We start from the raw sequence: 21,065 nt of genomic DNA, 5'->3' as shown, positions 1-21,065 counted from the left end.
AAATGTGGTAGGAAGCAGACCCCTATCCATAATAGTAAGATGTTAAAACTTGAAAAAGCATATGCAAATTAGGATATTAATTACCTACATTTCAGTATCTTTTGTTTTAGTTATATATTATGCAACATAGGTTTTTAATCCAATGTCTCTCTGAGCTAGAGTTTTCTTCCAAAATAAAAATGAAAAAGGTTTATGGGCACAAAATTATTCTAATTGCCAACCAAAGCCCTTGAAAATTGAGATTACATGGAGGGCTGTCAGAGACATCAGCATTCATAGTTATAATAAATTGGATCCTTGATATATTGCTATATGAAATAAATTTCATTTGCTGTTAACAACAGACTTATTCATGTAATATTGGCACTAAGCTGACCCAAAGTAACCTATATATAGTAAGTATTTCTCTGAACTTATAGAGATTGTGTACAAACAGGATTTATGATGGCACAACTGTCCAAAAATAAAAAGATTTTGTCTTCTGGTTGAAAGGCATAGTAACCTGATCTTCAGTTAACCTTTTGTATTATCACCCACAATAACTTTATTATTTGGTGATGATCAGAATTTTAGCTTTATTCAGAACAGGCTATTACTTTTTTATTGCCAGCTTGAGTCACCATTGCTGCTTACTGGAGAAAGGATAGTTTTCATGCACTGGACAGATGGCATATAAAAATCTGGAAAGAATTAGACACAGGAAAATGACCAGTCTCGAGAATAACTCATATGACAGATTTCAGAGTAACAGCCGTGTTAGTCTGTATTCGCAAAAAGAAAAGGAGTACTTGTGGCACCTTAGAGACTAACCAATTTATTAGAGCATAAGCTTTCGTGAGCTACAGCTCACTTCCTCAGATGCATATCGTGGAAGTGAGCTGTAGCTCACGAAAGCTTATGCTCTAATAAATTGGTTAGTCTCTAAGGTGCCACAAGTACTCCTTTTCTTCATATGACAGAGATTTGGATACTTCTCTCTCTCTCTCTTTCTTATGCTGCAAATAGAAGCGGAGTTACTTACCAACATCTTTAATTCACTTTTTGCCCTATAAAAACTTTATAGATTTCCAGCTGCCTTGTTTGACTTACATTTTTTAACTGGAGATGTATATTTTACAATTGTATTTCACTGCATTTTTGTGTTCTGAATGCCTATAAGCCATATGATCAACTTCCTTTTATCACGTTATCATGATATCCTCAGACTTTGGGCCAGATTCTGATACTTTTATTTATATTTGGAGTCCCTTACTCCATATATAGTCCCACTGAAGTTAAAAGGAATAAATTCAGACTAAGGAGCCTCTCCTCTTAAATCTGGTTATCAGAATCTGGTCCTGTGATTTTTGCGGAAACCTGCAGTACGAGTATGTGAAAACAGAGGTTATGATGGACATTTTTAATGCAACCTTAACTGTAGCTGTCATTATCAACAAATTTATGTTTGTGCATGTATACTTCTATAAATATGTAGATGTAAATTAATGTATATATGAGTGAGAAGATACTTAATAGACTAACACAAATTGCACTTTTCAGCTGTCTCATTGTATCTGGAACTTTAATAAAATTCCTCTTCATTCAGAGTTAGAGCTTTAATCTTTGCAACAGAATCTATATGGAATCATAAACTTTCTCTATATAGAAAGTTCTTAAATTCCATAGTGTCCTACTCTGTGCTGTGGAGAAGTGTAATGAGTGTGTTTACCATTGTAACACATTCTTAATCATTCCATTTGGATTGATCCACTTTCTTAGCTGTCAATTCAATAGTTTGGGATATTATGGAATTTCGCTCCCTAAATCACAAGGAGAAAGCTCTACCCACCTTCAGGGGTGTACTAGAAAAACTTTTCATTGGGTATGCGAGCATATAATTAGCCATTTGCTTGCTTTATTGTGAAAAATATATAGCAACATCAAAGAATCTGCCTGAGAAATGCTCAGATTTTCAATGTACAGGTAAATAGTCGGCATAAGCCAAATCCATTCTCTACTGTGACAAGAGGCATGGGACTACTGGTGTGGGGGAACGGGTAAGTATTGGTGAATTTTATTTGGATAGTAAGTGTGAAGTCACTTTGATAGTATTCACAAGCCATTTTTTCTGTAAAAAATCATACAAGTAATTTTTTTGTTTACATGAACATTTGTAGGGAGGGAAAGTTTTATTATTATTCACACAGATGGGGTTTGCTCCAGACACATTTGCAAAGCCATCTTCGATTACCTCTCTTTTCCCCCACAAAATTTTCACTCATCAAATCAGAAAGAAAAAAAAATACTGTATGATTAAGGTGACCTGCATGCACTGTATATAATGAATAGTCACATGATTATCTTGGAAATGATGCATGGAATGAATTATATGGGTAAAAAATGTTTCATGCATTTCTAAATAATAGACCATTCTCTGTTCCCACTGGTCCTCCACTGGGCAATGAGCAGCTGGGGAATGCTGAATGCCTATCAGCTCCACAGGAGAGTGTATACCTTGGCCAGGCTCTGTATCTGTGAACTTTTCACTGAGGACTGTTTGCACAGGCCACCTACTCTACCCATTGTCTTCATGCTGGGAACACCCTAGTGGACCATGCTTTGTGCCTAACACATTACTTCATGAGCCATGCATTGGCCGCCCTCTACTGAGGAATACTGCATGTACCTACCTACATTCCATTAGAGAATACCAAATTGGCCATACTCTAGACTTGATACTCTCCTCTGGATACATGAGCAACTTTATGCCCACTTGCTGCTACATTGCCCACATTAGCTGTGCTTTTCTTTTTTGTCTACTTTCCACTGGAGAGCAATACAGGAACTATTCTCTGTCTGTATATACCATGATGGATTGCTGTAAATTTACTCTCTCTCCAGCTTAGAATACTGCCTATTGCATACTATGAACTCACACGCTATTAAGGAACACGGCATGAGGAAGCTCTGTGCTTGCACTCACAGCTCTGGAACCCTCTATAAGCCAGATGAACAGCTGACTTCTGGGGGTTTTATCAGGTTAATTCCTTACTCTGGACACTGGCTAATTGAAAGAATCTGAAATGAATGCAGTGTTTCAGGACCATAAGACTCTTAACACTGTGATTGCTGCTAACCTATAAAACCTATAAAAAATATAGATCTATATTCTAGTAAGCCACCATGCCATTTTTACAGAATTCAATCAAGAAATACACGAGGTAAAAATATTCTGTGAAATAATCAGATATTTGTCAGCATGAGGACTCCTCCAGGTATGTTTGAAGTTAAAATTACTCTCTTCGACTTATTTCTGAGCATCAGTGTTTAGGGTGAAGTCTTAACCTAAATATTTCCATTTTATGGGCAGGATATGCTTTGAGAGCCTTTTGTTTTGAATTATAAATACTATGGAGAGGAGAAGGTTTGGCTGACTCAGAAGACATCAAACAAACCTTGGTGGAGATCATTATCCTTACTGGTAAAACAGCTTCAGACTGTTGCAAATCCAGTTTTGAGCTGCTATGCACTGCAAATGAAAGGTGAATGCTTGGGAAATTTGATGATGTGACACAATTAGAAGCAGAAGATGGGAAGGTGGGAGAGAGAGGAAGTTTGGGAAAAAAGTCAAACATCTGTCAAAAATATGAGCAAACTTTATGCACATAGCTACCTGCCTGAATACAAGGCAAAATGTATAATTTTTGAGCTTGCATTTCTTTTTGTATATATTTTTGGGCATTATTTTGTATTTATTTTGTCATAAGAAAATCGTAGGGCCTCATTTTCACAGACACTACATTAAAGCCGTTCAAATGAACCTAAAAGTATGTATATTCAGGGATATATAATATATTAAGGCACAATGTAATATATTAAGGTATAATTCAGGGATCGACAATCTTTGGCATGCGGCCCGCCAGGGTAAGTCCCTTGGCCAGCCGGGCTGGTTTGTTTACCTGCTGCGTCCGCAGGTTCGGCTGATCGCAGCTCCCACTGGCCGTGGTTTGCCGCTCCAGGCCAATGGGGGCTGCAGGAAGTGGCGCAGGCCAAGGGATGAGCAGGCCGCCGCTTCCTGCAACCCCCATTGGGCTGGAGTGGCGAACCGTGGTCAGTGGGAGCTGTGATCGACCAAACCTGTGGACGCAGCAGGTAAACAAACCAGCCCGGCCTGCCAGGGGGCCTACCCTGACGGGCCGTGTGCCAAAGGTTGCTGATCCCTGGTATAATTTAAATCAGTAGTTCTCAACCAGAAGTCCGCTGCAAGCAGGTTTCTGGGGGTCCTCCAAGCAAGGTCATCGTTAGACTCGCTGGGGCTCAGGGCAGAAAGCCGAAGCCCCACTTCATGGGGCTGATGCTCAGGGCCCTGAGCCCTGCCACCTGGGGCTGAAGCCAAAGCCTGCACAACTTAACTTTGCAGGGGCCATGTGGCATGGGGCCCCAGGCAATTGCCCTGCTTGCTACATGCTAATGCTGGCCTTGGCTTTTATATCAGAAAACCAGTTGCTGTGGCACAGGTGGGCCATGTAATTTTTAATATCATGTTTGGGGGGGGGAGGAAAGAGGGGCTCAGAAAGGAAAAGGTTGAGAACCCCTGATTTAAACCCACTATGAGGCCCCTTTACACAGACACAGGTGTACAGAGAGAATCTGGCAGATAATATATACCTTATATTTGAAATTAACTTTTTCATTAAAAAAAAGAATTAAGAAGAGCTACAGGGGATGGATTGAGAGGGGGCTGAAAAATAGTGATTAATCCCAATACACTGTGATTGTGGACAAGGAGTGGCAGAATAGTCATTAAACCTAATGTAACAGTGGGAGGGCAGTGAGTTAAGCTCCTAGGTGCCAAAGTGATTAGTGAAGCATGGAGAGGAGGTGTTATGAGAGCAATGAAACCCAAAACTCCAGGGAAGAATGGAGAAGAGATGACAAGACAGCTAGGGCAGGAAGGGGAAGAAAATAATAAAATAAACAATATATTTAAAGCATAGAATTCATACAGAGTGTTCCATGTTTCCACATAATAGGCAATCAGTGTTTTCTTTGAATACTCAATGTTTAGTAGTGAGAGAGAGGGAGTGGAGAGTGCAGAGTGAGGGACTGAATCAACAAGAAGGCTGCTAACAAGGTAGCTTGAGGGGATCTGGGACCCAGCTGGGAGTTCTGGAATTAGCTTGGTTCTTGCAGTGCATGAAAAATTAAGTTCACATGCTAAACTGTGCATGATTTGCATGTGATTTGTACATGTTTAATTTATTACATGTGTAAATCAGTTTAATCTAAACATGTATAAACCAAGATTCTAAAGCAGTTTCATGAACATACAGACCAAATTAAATTTGTCAGTTTACTTGTTCATAAAGATGTGTGTAAATCTGACATTAACATAAGTAAAAACAACTTTACTGGCTGAGATCAAAGAGGTTTATCTGGGTGCGTAAATGACAGGTGCCCTTACATTGCAGTGTGGCAATATACACCTCCGAATTAAGGATACTCCCAACCTCCCTCCTCAAATCTCTGTCTCTGAATCTCTCCTCCCTCTGAGGAAGGAGAGGGGCCAGTTGATCTCACAGCCCATTTCACCTTCACCCTTCCTCTGGATACTTTTGGAGAACATTCTGGTAGCTCCAGGGTTTAGGGAAAACAGGGGTGGGCTGGGACAAGGAATGGGCAGAGTGGAGCTATGAAGGACACGCATCCACCTTCTGGACTTACAGAGCTTAGCTGGCAATGCTAATATACCTTTTAGGTGCTGGTGGCAACTATGTCCATGGGGTGTCCTTGGTAGTGATGCTCCCATTGAGTTGTGCTGCCAGAGATCAGGGTAGAAGGCAAACACAAAGACGAAGAGCTCAGTGTCACTTAATGAGACTATTCACTCATCAAACTGTAAAATTTCCCTCTTTTTTGCTTGTTTAATAGAAAAAGTAGAGGCCATCAGGAAATCTGTGACACCTTCCTGATTCTCAGGCAGATCTCCCTCAGCCCCAGCATAGTTTAGAACAGCCTGGTGACTGCTGTAACCTACATCAGCTGACAGTGTCTGCAAGGAACTATATACCAGGTAGGAATAGCCAGAACTGGAGCTGAGCAAATAATGGATTCTTTAGAGTCTGGTGGCTGAACTGAAAAATCAGGGGGAAAACAATCATTTTGTGTCAACCTGACATGGATTTTTGGGGAATTTTCTTGCTGCCATGAAAAAGCTAATAATAATAATTATTATTATTTTGGGTTGAGCAAACCTTTTGTTTTGTTTTTAGGGTTGTTTTTGTTTGTTTGTTTTGTTTTTGTTAATAAATGTAGCAAAATTGCAAAACAATCTCATTTCAAATGAAACATTTCATTTTTGATAATGTCAAAATGAAATGTTTTGACTTAAAAACACAATTCCTAGCCAAAACTATTCCCTGAATTTGACCCAAATTTGTGAATAGTTTTGGTGGACCAAAAACTGCATGTTTCAGCAAATATTCATCCAAAACATTTACCTAGGTCTGGCTGGAATGCAGTGCTCTTGAGCATTTTCCCTGAGACGCTTCCCATATACTCCCATACCAGCTCCAGGGGTAGTGAGGAGGTCGGATTTGTGAGTGCTGCCAGAGATCTCCCACAGGTTAGGGGAATTCACAGCTGGCTAGTTCAAAGGATTTCTGTCTCTGCTGTAATTCCAGAGTGGTGCAAAAGGTCTGCAATACACAAGAAAATCTGTTCCTTTGTTTCTTCACCGTGTACTAAAGATTCCTAAAGAAAGCGTATGTAAAGTTGCGTGAGAGTTTTACAAAATTTCTGTTAGTGTGATGCAATGGAGTGGAAGAACATATTTAAGAATGGAATTGAAGATATGGAATGTGTTTATTTTTATCTGTGGGTTTTTAAGTGCATATGAGATCTTGCAAGTTAGCATATTTAGCTGTGTTAACTATATTGTGTAGTAGCTAGTTTAAGTAGTTTGTTGTAGTGAGTAGTCCTAATTGTATACCTTATCATTCTAGTATATTGGAAACAGATCCCTGAAACTGGGATTTTCTATTCTTCTAGCTATTTATTATTTTGATCTTTGTAGGTGTTGTTGTACATTTTTGTGGGCTAGCGGGCCAGCTGGGCAGTGTGACTCAGGGCTTGTTGATAGTGAAGAAAGAAGGATTTTAAAACAGTGGGGAATTGGCTAGATCTCATAACTGTTAATTTTCAGATTTTTTTAACATCCTTTCAATCTTCTATATACACATACTACTCAATTTCTGATATAAAGAAGAACTATATAAGCTTCCTTTTTTAATGCAGGGATAGCTTCTATCCATGAATATGGAGGTGCCAAGGAAGGGACGTAAGCCCTGGACTTCACAAGACAGGTTTATTAAACCAAATGCAACATGTAGGTTTTCATCTGAAAGTCATGAATTATAGCAGGTGGAGAGAGGCAGGTGGCTCATTCCATGGGGAAGAGAAGAGAAAATCCTTGAGATCTGACTTAACCTCACACTGATATCTAATCAGCAGCCTTGTCCAGTCCATTGTGTCATGGTTTCATAGCTGTTCTAAATACTTGACCCCCCCGTTTTTAAAAGTTTGAGTGAGAATCTATAACTTTAATTAGTTCCTCTGTGTTACTGTATATACTCCAGTGTACATTTCCTTCTGTGCCCTACATTAAAAAGATAGGAAGGAGAGGCCAGGCCTTCAACATCTGTGTGCGCTTGCATAACTGGGAGTGGGATGACTGCAAAGTTAAGATCACATTCACTGTAGATTATACCCACTCATCACCAATCACGCCTCACATGACCTTATCAAAGTTCATTGAAATCATTGGGATTCTTTCCATGGTCTTTAATAGGCTTTGGACCAGGCCCAGAGAGGGTGAATTTCTCCCCTTCTCCCCACTGTCCCACACTGAATATGAATAACTTTCCTCTGCTTGTCTCTTCATTCTTACACAGAAATGTCATATCCCTAATCTCCTCCTCACTCCCGCTCATATAATCATAGAAGATTAGGGTTGTAAGAGACCTCAGGAGGTCAACTAGTCCAATCCCCTGCTCAAAGCAGGACCAACAACATCTAAATCATCCCAGTCAGGGCTTTGTCAAGTCAAGCCTTAAAAACCTCTAAGGATGGAGATTTCACCACCTCCCTAGGTAACCCATTCCAGTGCTTCACCACCCTCCTAGTGAAATAATGTTTCCTCATATCCAGTCAAGACCTCCCTCACTGCAACTTGAGACCATTGCTCCTTGTTCAGTCATCTGCTACCACTGAGATCAGCCTAGCTCCATCCTCTTTGGAACCTCCCTTTCAGGTAGTTGAAGGTTGCTATCAAATCTCCTCTCACTCTTCTCTTCAGCCCCTCCTCTCAGCCAGTTCCCTCAGTCTCTCCACCTAAATCATGTGCCCCAGCCCCCTAATAATTTTCTTTGCCTTCCGCTGAACTCTCTCCAATTTGTCCACATCCTTTCTGTAGTGGGGGGGGGGGCCCAAAACTGGACTCAATACTCCAGATGTGGCCTCACCAGTGCTGAATAGAGAGGTATAATCACTTCCCTCTATCTGCTGGCAATGCTCCTACTAATGCAGCTCAGTATGCCATTAGGCTTCTTGGCAACAAGGGCACACAGTTGACTTATATCTAGCATCTCATTCACTGTAATCTCCAGGTCCTTTTCTGCAGAACTTCTGTTTAGCCATTTGGTGCCCAGCCTGTAGCAGTGCACGGGATTCTTCTGTCCTAAGTGCAGGACTCTACACTTATCCTTGTTGAACCTCATCCGATTTCTTTTAGCCCAACCCTCCAGTTTGTTTAGGTCACTCTGGACCCTATCCCTACCTTCCAGCATATCTACCTCTCCCCCCAGTTTAGTGTCATCCGCAAAATTGCTAAGGGTGCAATCCATCCCATCATCCAGATCATGAAGATGTTCAACAAAACCGGCCCCAAGGACAGACCCCTGGGGCAATCCGCTTGATACCGGCTGCCAACTAGACATGGAGCCATTGATCACTACCCATTGAGCCCGATGATCTAGCCAGCTTTCTATCCACCTTATAATCCATTCATCCAATCCATACTTTTTTAACTTGCTGGCAAGAATACTGTGGGAGACCATATCAAAAGTTTTGCTAAAGTCAAGTCCACCACTTTCCCCATATCCACAGAGCCAGTTATTTCATAGAAGGCAATCAGATTGGTCAGACATGAATCCATGTTGACTGTTCCTGATCACATTTCCTCTCTTCCAAGTGCTTCAGAATGGATTCCTTGAGGACATGCTCCATGATTTTTCCAGGGACTGAGGTGAGGCTGACTGGTCTGTACTTCCCCGAATTCTCCTTCTTCCCTTTTTTAAAGATAAGCATTATATTTGCCTTTTTTCAATCATCTGTGACCTCCCCAGATCGCCATGAGTTTTCAAAGATCATGGTCAATGGCTCTGCAATCACATCAGCCAACTCCCTCAGCACCCTCGGTTGCATTAGATCCGGCCCCATGGACTTGTGCATGTCCAGCTTTTCTAACTAGTCCTTAATCTGTTCTTTCATCACTGAGGGCTGCTCACCTCCCTCCCAGCAGTCTGGGAGCTGGCCTTGTCTGTGAAGACTGAGGCAAAAAAATCATTGAGTACTTCAGCTTTTTCCACATAATCTGTTAGTAGGTTGCCTCCCCCAGTCAGAAAGGATCCCATACTTTCCATGAATTTCTTGTTGCTAACATACCTGTAGAAACCCTTCTTGTTACCCTTTACATCCTTTGCTAACTGCAACTCCAATTATGCTTTGGCCTTCCTGATTACTCCTCTGCATGCTCGAGCAATATTTTTAAACCCCTCCCTAGTCATCTGTCCAAGTTTCCACTTCTTGTAAACTTCATTTTTGTGTTTAAGCTCACCAAAGATTTCTCTGTTAAGCCAAGCTGGTCGCCTGCCATATTTGTTATTCTTTCTGCACATCGGGATGGTTTGTTCCTGCGCCCACAATAAGGCTTCTGGGTTCCTGGACTCCTTTCCCCCCATATTAGCCTCCCAGGGGATCCTGCCCATCAGTTCCCTGAAGGAGTCAAAGTCTGCTTTTCTGAAGTCCAGGGTCCATATTCTGCTGTTCTTCTTTCTTCCTTTTGTCAGGATCTGAACTCGACCATCGCATGGTCACTGCTGCCCAGGTTGCCGCCCACTTCTACTTTCCCTACCAGTTCTTCCCTGTTTGTGAGCAGCAGGTCAAGAGGACCACGGCTCCTAGTTGGTTCCTCGAGCATTTGCACCAGGAAGTTGTCCCCAGCACTTTCCAAATACTTCCTGGATGAGTTGTCTTCCTCAATCTCACCTGCCTCCTCCCATATATCAGCATCTCCTAACACACCTGCCCTAGATGGTTAGCCACTGCTATGCTCTGTTTTAGAAGCTTTGCATTTAGCCAAAGTATGTGTCTGCTGAATATGTTCAGTTTTAGTCTCACTTATATGTTACTTTCCTGAAAAGGCCCCAGACCCAGAAAGTCCAATGGGATTAAGTGCAACTTCGCTTTAGGCAAATGTTTAGATTGGCGCTGCTGGAGTGCTTGCTACGAACGTCATCAGCAAAGATGCAGTAATGAAAGTCTGTTTCCACCACACTATATTAGCTGCCTGTTCTAGCTGCTACACACTCAGTGTGCACATCACATCTTGTACATATAGTTGAAGTCTTGGAGAATTCATTGTCCTTTTAAAATCTGTGGTAGGAAACACACAGAGAAATGCTATAGGGTTTTTATTATGCACATATAAGAAGTCTGAAATATGTTTAATGTCTCAACGAAAGACAGAGGAAGCAACTCACAAAAGAGGCAGATGTATTAAGGACAGTGAACAGAACTCTTAGCCTTGCACTAAAGAGAGAGGAAGGGTGGTTCAGTGGCCAAGGTGTGGCTGGGATTCTGGAGACCAGGGTTAAATTCTTTACTTTACCTAAGGCTTCATTGTGAGACTTTGGGCAAGTTAGTTAGTTTCAGTTCCCTGTCTGTAGAATGGAGATAATAGAACTTATCTATCTGAAAGGAGTGTGAGGATAAATACATTTTAAAAGAGTGTAAGGTGCTCAGATATTACAGTAATGATAGAATAGGATATAGTCTATAGAATAGAATATATACATATAGTATAGGATTAACTATTTCCCCCCTTAAATCATGTAGGTTTCTCCACACCAGAATAGGTATGTACAGACAAAAATGTTAACTCTCTACATTCTAAGTTACAAATAGCCTGTTAGTACCATTTGCTGATATGAAAATTTTAATAATTAAGTAATAATTAAGGTAGGGCTGGCCAGAATTCTGCTTAGGACAAATTTTTGAGGCTTCAGAATGTTTGTTTTCCCACACTGGGAAAAAAACAAGACCTTTCAAATATGTTTATTAAAAAAAAAAAAATAGGCGAGACAGAGAGTGCCCAACTCCAGAACAGCCAATAGCCCAGTACTTAGGAAGAGCAGAGAATTGAACCTGTATCTTCCACAACCCAGGTAAGTGCCCCATCCACCAAGATACAGCATCAGTCTCATCCTGGACCCAAGAAATCTTCCTGACAAAAGTTTAATTGAAATTGACACATTTCCATGAAAAGCATCAGTTTCAAGGAATCGGCATTTTCTGACCAAAAAAACCCAAACTTTTGTTGAAGAATTCCCAACCAGCTCATATACAAGGCAAGAACCATGTTGAATAGAAAAGGGGGAGAGGTTTAAGGTTTGCATTATAAAGTAAATATATAATGGCATGTGATACATAATATTCATAGTGTGTCCAACAGGGTTATTCTGTCTTTGAAACCAGAGTGCGAGTTATATCATAATATCTTTTGGACCCTCTAAGTAATTTCAGGAACTTGTAAGTATTGGATTATTGTCAATTAATAAATAAATGCTGGGTTCTTACAAAAGCAGGTTAATTATTTCTTGAAGGTTAATACTTTGGGTTTTTTTTATTTATTCAACTGTTTAAAATACAATTATAGGCACCCATCTAGTGCTTTGTGTGCCTATCTCATAAATTAAAAATCACAAAAGAAACAAAAAGAAAAGGAGTACTTGTGGCACCTTAGAGACTAACCAATTTATTTGAGCATGAGCTTTCGTGAGCTACAGCTCACTTCATCGGATGCATACTGTGGAAACTGCAGCAGACTTTATATATACACAGAGAATATGAAACAATAACTCCTCCCACCCCACTGTCCTGCTGGTAATAGCTTATCTAAAGTGATCATCAGGTGGGCCATTTCCAGCACAAATCCAGGTTTTCTCACCCTCCACCCCCCCACACAAATTCACTCTCCTGCTGGTGATAGCCCATCCAAAGTGACAACTCTTTACACAATGTGCATGATAATCAAGTCTGGCTATTTCCTGCACAAATCCAGGTTTTCTCACATGCCCCCCACCCCCATACACACACAAACTCACTCTCCTGCTGGTAATAGCTCATCCAAACTGACCACTCTCCAAGTTTAAATCCAAGTTAAACCAGAACATCTGGGGGGGGGGGGGTAGGAAAAAACAAGAGGAAACAGGCTACCTTGCATAATGACTTAGCCACTCCCAGTCTCTATTTAAGCCTAAATTAATAGTATCCAATTTGCAAATGAAACAGAAGACTGACCATAAACATACTGACCTCAGCCTAGAGCCACTCAGCAGCATTAACAAGAGGGAAAAAAGAAAGACTGAGCAGCATGCCTAGAAGGTTAACAAATCTCAGCTCAGGTGGACCTACAATGGGGAGCAAGTTACCAAATCAAGGACCCCGCCCAGAGAACTCCCTGCCAGCACCTCCCTCTGCATCTCACTGATCTCAGTTGTGACAGTATGTCATGGGGCAGGGATGATCTTTCAGGTAATAAGGTTTCAAGCTGTGTAGGGATTTATTGAAACTTTGAATTCCACTCAGTAGCTTATTGGAATTACTGGACAGATCTGGTGCTTTGTTATGTTCACAAGTTGTTTGAGAAAAGGCTTCTTTGTCACTTCATTTAAAAAAACCAAAACCAAAAACAGTTTATGAGAACAAAATTTCAACCTAAGGCCTGTTCATGAAAGTTTTTTTTGACTATTCACTTTTTTATTTTTTCATGGTGTGTGATTGGTCATGTAAGTTGAATGCTTTTGTTTCTGCTTCTTAACTGAAACTTGCCACCAGAATAATAAGTACTCTCATTAACACATGGATACCCAGGTGTCTGTATAAATAATAGCAATTCCCCAAACACTTGTATGAACAAAAACCTGTTTCTTGGAACTTTCATGAAAGTGCACAGACAAGGTCTAAATGAATGGCCATTCAGATTTTCAAATAGATTTGGCACACACTGTTTTTTTTTCAATATTGATCAGCTTTAGCAGTTACTAGATAATTAAAGTATATTGTATTTCTGTAATATCAGGTGCAGATCCCAAATACTGTGGAAGAATTAAAACCTGGAAACTGAGTTTCTTTGGGAATATGTGATCGGATTTTAATCACCCCTTTCCTGTTCTCTAAAGAATAACAGCTCAGAGGAGGTCACTCTTAATATCCTACAGTACCTCAAGTTAAAGGTATAGAAGACAAAAGGTATAGAAGGTATAGAAGAAAAAGAAATAGGGGTGGGGGAAGAAATAGACAGGGATGAGAAAGCAAGAGAGAAACACTGAAAAACTAAGGTTTGATAGCTCTGTCTCTACTTCTTTTCTAGATGTTGTATATCTGGACAACCAGTCCCACAGAGAAGAGAATGAACATGGCATTGTGTATCATGGCCTTCACAAGCACATAAACTCTCATCCATGGCATTTTGGACAGATGAATACAACACTGTGAGGCTTATCAGATAAGTTGGGTTTGGATCACCCTGGCTCCCAATTCATATTGCGCCCTGGGCTGCATGCTTTGAATGGAACTGCAGCATACCTAAAATGGCCCCCAACAAGTGGCAACACATTTCTCAACTATTTTTAGAGATTCTTTTATAAATGTATATTTTTTCTAAATATTTTATTGAGCCCCATGTCTTCCTCCCAGGCCTTCCACTGCATGCACATTTCCTCTGGGGGGAAGATTGCACAGTGTTCCTTATAAAGTATAACAGTATCAGTCCAGGATTGGGCAACCAAGATCACCCACCTCTTTCTCTGGAGATGAATGTGCTGTCTCTGTAGCACTCTTGTGTCCTGCGGAAACATGATGCACTCTGGGATGTAACACCTTCAAGAAGAAGGGAAATTGTGGATACTTAGGGTGACCAGATAGCAACTGTGAAAAAACAGGATGGGGGTGGGGGGTAATAGGCACCTGTATAAGAAAAAGTCCCCCAAAACAGGACTGTCCCTTTAAAAACAGGACATCAGGTCACCCTATACTCATTGTTTTTTATCTCTCCAAAGGATGCTTTTATCTACTAATTTATTTAAGGCCAGATTCAAAGACCATTGGGGAGTTTCCATTGACTCCAGTAGGCTTTGAATCAGGCCCCTAATTTATAAACAGGACTAACACTTTTCTCTCTGGCTCCTCATTCAGCTTGGGAACATTGGCTATTGGCCACCAGGTCCAATCCCTAGTGAAGTTTACACCCTACAGGCATGGCTACCACTAACTCCTGGCCATCTTTGGCTGTCACTAGTTTGGCTGCTGCAAAGGATATGGCAATATCGATGTGAGCACTGCTCCAATTACTTTGGAACAAGAAGATGCAGAATCAAGAATAAACTGTCAGAAGCCATAGCAACACAATTAACATATGTGTAAAGATATTTTGAAATAGTCACTGTGTTATCACATGGTGAAGATCCAGAGACAAGGTGGGTGAGGTAATGTCCTTTATTGGACCAACTTCTGTCGAGAGAGTGAATAGAAGTTGGTTCAAGAAAAGGTATTACCTCACCTAATATCATGGGACCTACACTTCATACAAAATATTGTGAAGATCCAGCAGACAATAACAGTTCTTTGCATGAAAGGCCAGAGCTACAGCTCAGAACTGTGGGGAAATAGAATAGAACATGGAACATAGAAACATGTCTGATACTATAACAACACAACCTGGAATGTGACATGGTGATAATGACAAATGAGCTCATTCAGACCCAGGTCCATAGGGCCTCATAATCACAAAGAATCCTCATCAGCCAACTGGATTGCTCCCTTGAGCCAAGCTGTTTTATTAATCATACCCTCTCGCGCTCACTCTCCCTTTGATTTCTCAGCTCATTCAGTTGATGCCTCAACAAGAGAGGAAAACTAATAACCCCCGTGAAGTATGCATTGCTCTTGTCATAAATATAAGGGGAAGGGTAAACCCCTTTGAAATCCCTCCTGGCCAGGGGAAAGCTCCTCTCACCTGTAAAGGGTTAAGAAGCTAAAGGTAACCTCGCTGGCACCTGACCAAAATGACCAATGAGGAGACAAGATACTTTCAAAAGCTGGGAGGAGGGAGAGAAACAAAGGGTCTGTGTCTGTCTGTATGCTGGGTCTTTGCCGGGGATAGACCAGGAATGGAGTCTTAGAACTTTTAGTAAGTAATCTAGCTAGGTATGTGTTAGATTATGATTTCTTTAAATGGCTGAGAAAAGAATTGTGCTGAATAGAATAACTATTTCTGTCTGTGTATCTTTTTTGTAACTTAAGGTTTTGCCTAGAGGGGTTCTCTATGTTTTTGAATCTAATTACCCTGTAAGATATCTACCATCCTGATTTTACAGGGGGGATTTCTTTATTTCTATTTACTTCTATTTTTTATTAAAAGTCTTCTTGTAAAAAACTGAATGCTTTTTCATTGTTCTCAGATCCAAGGGTTTGGGTCTGTGGTCACCTATGTAAATTGGTGAGGCTTTTTATCCAACATTTCCCAGGAAAGGGGGGGTGCAAGTGTTGGGAGGATTGTTCATTGTTCTTAAGATCCAAGGGTCTGGGTCTGTAGTCACCTAGGCAAATTGGTGAGGCTTTTTACCAAACCTTGTCCAGGAAGTGGGGTGCAAGGTTTTGGGAAGTATTTTGGGGGGAAGGACGCGTCCAAACAGCTCTTCCCCAGTAACCAGTATTAGTTTGGTGGTGGTAGCGGCCAGTCCAAGGACAAAGGGTGGAATATTTTGTACCTTGGGGAAGTTTTGACCTAAGCTGGTAAAGATAAGCTTAGGAGGTTTTTCATGCAGGTCCCCACATCTGTACCCTAGAGTTCAGAGTGGGGGAGGAACCTTGACAGCTCTGCTGCTTCAGGTGGTTGCTCTTGCTGTGTTTTGAGTGCCAAATTTCAAGCCATCTCAACATGAAGGGTATTAACAGCAGACCCTATGGAGTATTATGACCTTGGTATTCAATCAGTGACAGTAACTACAACCTTACTTCACCCACTGGAGACGCTGTGTCACCGCTCAGCTTTCCATGATACTCATCTTTTTATTGGAGACTTAAAATTCTAAGGACAGACAAAATGCCTGTATGGTGCAAATTTTAGTGAAAAATATAATTTGCTTGCATTGACCTTGGCATATGGTCTCTTTATATATGACACTGTAATTATAGTGTTACTCTCAGTGTTTAGGCCTATAGAATAATTCCTATTTCTAGGCCTATGCCAAGGACTTCATGAACTAGATTGAATCAGATAAGATAGGATAACTTCTACAGAGAATCCAGGTCATACCATTATCACGGCAATAACGTCTGTAAAGCCTAGAGATGGGACTCCTCATTTGTTTTCCACATTGGCATGCCAAATTCTCTCCTGAATTTCAGCTTACCTGTTTACACATCACATCCCCCTCAGTGCTGCCCTGGATATAATGGGACACTCTGTTCCTGCATTCTTTCTCTCTTTAACAGAGGATGATATGCCTGTTCATTTCGTTTGCATCATCACCACAGTGGTGAGACAATATTTCTTCTTGTCCTAAAAATTCAAGAGCATCCATTATTGTTACAACTGTGCAAGTCACCTTCCCATGTATTATGATGTGATTTCACTGACAGACTGCAAAGTGGGTGAGAGGCACCATTTGTGGATGCGCATACGTCAGGGCAGGTGAAAATGAGGCTTGTGGACGAGAATGAGTAGAACAGATCCTTTATGCCTCCCACGAATCAGATAACATTGACAAGAGCTGTGCATGAGCGATGGCCTTTCATTTACTGGAGCCTCCATTTATTCCCTGGGCTCTGTTACTGAACTTTTCTTTGCATGAAAAAAGTATAAAAATGAGAGTTAAATGAAATAGTAATAATAAAAAAAATCTATAATATATGTAATTCTTTTTAGAGCTTTTTCAAAAGTGGAAGGAAAATTTCTCTAGGGACTTGGGATTCTCATTCAAGATTGCTTGTTGTGTAACTCTTTTCCTGCCTTTCTTCCTCCTTCCCTTACGTGCCTTTCCCAATCTGAAATAAGCTTCCTAAACAAAAAAGAGCTCACCTACCAGATCAGGCCCTGCAGGAGAGCTCATACAAAATGGCTGTGGGGAAGGATGATGATCTGCCTCAAAAGTTTCAGACCAGAGGGTAGGGTACTCAGCTGAGATGTGGGAGACTGTGGGACTACCCCTTTGTCTGATGAGGCGAAGGGATCTAAACAGCATACTGCCATTACTCAGCTGAGTGCCCTAACCATTGACTGATGGATTTATTGTTGTGCAGCTTTCTCAGTCTTTCCTGGTGAAGCTGCTACACCTTGGATAAATAACAAAAGAGTCATGGGATCAGAGAATGAGAGGAAGTATAAGCATGAGAATGACTCTACAGCTGTTGGTTAGAGCACTGAGATGTGGGAGACCCAGAATCCTGCTCCAATGACTCTATACTTTTTAAAGTTCTGTGCCAGATTTTCTAGCTTGCTAAGGCTACTTTAGCTCATGGAAACAGTGCAAAGTGGCCTTTAAGAGATGCCTAGCACAGAATTCCCCTTGGGCATGGAGCTCTCTGCTGGTGGAAAGCTGAGAAGGTTGCACAGCTACCTCCTATATCAGCTGCCCCCTCTCTTGGCATAATGGAAAAGAGGGGGCCTTCTGGAAGCAGGGTAGGGATGGGTATGGTGGAGGAGAGCTCTGCTACACTGGGTCCTTTTTAGCAAAAGTCAGAACTGCTTTTGTGCAGCTCTAACTGCACCAGAGCTGGATGGTTTCATATCATGGAGCTACAAGTGGCTTCCTATTGACACCCATCTCTGCTCCATCCCTGGTCTGTGTTTGAATGAGGTGGAAGATTGAACTCTCCATAATTTTAATCTGGAAAAAAAAAACATGCTGAAACAACTAGGTGGTAGGAGAAACATACTCATTTAGTCCCATCATAGAGTATATTACAACATCTTTGATCTTGAATTTACAAGAGGATCATTATCTGAGGTTGGGTACTGAATTGTCACTGCAATTCCTCACATCTCTTTGCCTTCCAGGCATATTTAACTACTATTATCTTAGCCAGAGAGGGGTTGATCTTAAAACTAAAGATTCAGTATTGCTTCTCTATATGGACTATATTATAAAGGATAATATAGCTCATATCTCTTCATAAATAGGTGCAATGACTGGGCCGTGGTTGGAGCAGACCTCAGTGATTGGAGTAGAGGGTCAGAACCAAAGACAGTGTCAGATACCAAGGTGAAGGTCAGAGCCGTAGTCAAGTGCCAAGCCAGGGGTCAGAGCCTGAGACAATGTCAGGTACTAAGCCAAAGGTCAGAGCTGGAGACAACATTGGGTACCAGGCCAGGGGCCAGAGCCAGCATCAGAGGAGCAGAAGCCTGGAGTGAGGTAGGACAGCAGGAAGTGGGAGTAGATGGAGATCTGAAATGTGAGGTCAGGGACCAGGAGCACATGGGGAAGCTGGAGCTAGGAGCAGGCAGGAATGCAGGGCTCAGGAGTCAGGTAAGCAGGAGGGGTCCATAGTAACAGCTAGGCAAGGATTCCTCAAGTTGCTAAGACAACTTCCTGTTGCTACTTCCTGCTTTATATAATACTCCTTGGCTGGATGTTTCTCCCAGCTGAGACTTTTAGGGGTGGGGCCCACTGCTAGATAGCCCTTCCCTGGTCCCTTCTCTAGTTACTCAAGTGACGTGCTGGGTGGCAGTTGTGACCTGCCCATAGGCCCAGGATTTCAGGCCTATGATCCCTCACATCAGGTGTCTGACAAAAATCAGTATTGTTGGTAAGCTGAGTGCATTTTATGAGATGCTATGAAGAGTTGCTATTCAGAGTACTTCTAGACTTCAAGAAAAATGTGTGAATATAGCTAATATTTTTAGTAGGAATGAGATATTTTTATTGAACTTCTCTATCCTCCTCACTAGTACTTTCTTCTGTCCCCTAAAATGACACTCCCCTGAAGACAAAATGATTGAAACTGTCTTCTAGAGCTACAGCATTTCTCTTTGCTGGCGCTGAAATAACACGAGAGGATGCATTTCCCCCCCCCCCCAAAATAGTAGGTGATGAATTTTGAGGGACGAAAATGATTTTTGATTAATCAATTTAAAATGTATCAGCCATCAGCACCCCGACCCCATTTTTCAGATGCAAACCATTTTGACTTTTTGATTAGTGTTAGTGATGCCCCAAAACCACAAATTTCGATAGGTATCCAGATATTGAGGGAGATTCCCAGCTGTACTTGAAATCAATGGAGCTATGACAATTTGCACCAGCTGAGGATATGCCCCATAAACTGCCCCTAAGTTTAAGGTTGCTCAGTTTGGGGGGTCTGATTTGGGCTCATTATGGAGGTAGAACTCAGCTGTAAATTGTCGGATCCAGATCAATGTCCATATTTTTCTCATGTTCAGAGTGATTGGCAAGTCCTGGACCATAATGCGGCCAAGCGCTACATAATATTAACAATGCAGAACATATGGAGATAGTGCTTTACATCTTCAAAGTACTGCACAAATATTAACTGATTATTGTTATAGTTTCTCACGCTGGGACCTTGATGACCGCATTAATAAAAAAATAATAAAGAAGACACTCAGCATTTTGTTACCATAGATTTTAATAATGCTGAAAGCTTTTTAAACTCCTTCTCCCGCTTTTGAATGTTGCCTATGTTCTACTCAGGTATAAACCTATAACGTAGTCTGGAATATTGACAAGAAGAAAAACATGTACCTTACATAGAAGAAGAATTTCAGGATGACTTCTGATTTCACATCTGATTCAGAATTTGATGTCTATGCATAAGTTTCATACATGTTGTCTGGGTACAGTAATTCTAATTCTAATACAATCGGGGCATAGAAACAAGCCCTGTTTTGTTCTTTGAGTAAAGGTTTGCTTAGAACCAATTGTTATATGGATAATAGTTACAATCTCCCAGAATGAAGGCTAAATCAACAGAAAAATGGAATCCAACAGTAAAAGTAACAGACCAAGAAGCAACTATAAAGCCATCTGCTGGCTGAGCTCGCCAAGATGCCAGATGCTACCTCTAGTAGACTGTCTTCCATAGCTTGGCATCTGGATATTCCTGTGTGAGGAGGTGAAACATCTGACAGTTATTTGCTCCGTTCGTGTTTGTTTTAGCCATGATGGTTTCAGGATAAAACAGGTTCCAACAGACATGCCTCCACAGAAAAGAAGTTAGATTAAAACTTTGAGGGAATAAAATAAAATCAGAAAATATTAACATTTTAATGCACACATTATTAGTAACTCACTTGGAAGGAAGTTTACCTTACTGCGGGGTATTTACAGTAAGTCTCCATGGCAGATACACATGATACAACATTGTTTATATCCAAACATAGCTTGGCTAAATTATATAAATGCAGCATATCTTGGAGATAGGCAGTCAGGCAAGAATTCTTTTAAAAAATACATTTTGCTATTTATGCGATTTATAGAACAAATCAGGAGACCATAGCCAGGTTGAGAGAAGCAATTAAAATATTCTGCCTGTGTGGGGGAAAAATCTAAAACATCAATCTAAAATAAACACAGAAAAGTAAATAACAAATCTAAAACATAAATCTTACCCTAAGCTGAATTTTTACCCTACAAGGGAAGAGACTCCATGAAGTCCATGGGAACTTTGCTATTTCTATTAATACATATACATGGAAGGATCTCAGATACTATGGCAAAGAGTGT

Source organism: Lepidochelys kempii, chromosome 2 (genome assembly GCF_965140265.1).
Source record: "Lepidochelys kempii isolate rLepKem1 chromosome 2, rLepKem1.hap2, whole genome shotgun sequence".
NCBI classification, from domain to species: Eukaryota; Metazoa; Chordata; order Testudines; family Cheloniidae; genus Lepidochelys; species Lepidochelys kempii.
The sequence above is the reverse complement of the archived record's forward strand: the minus strand, read 5'-3'. Positions refer to the sequence as shown.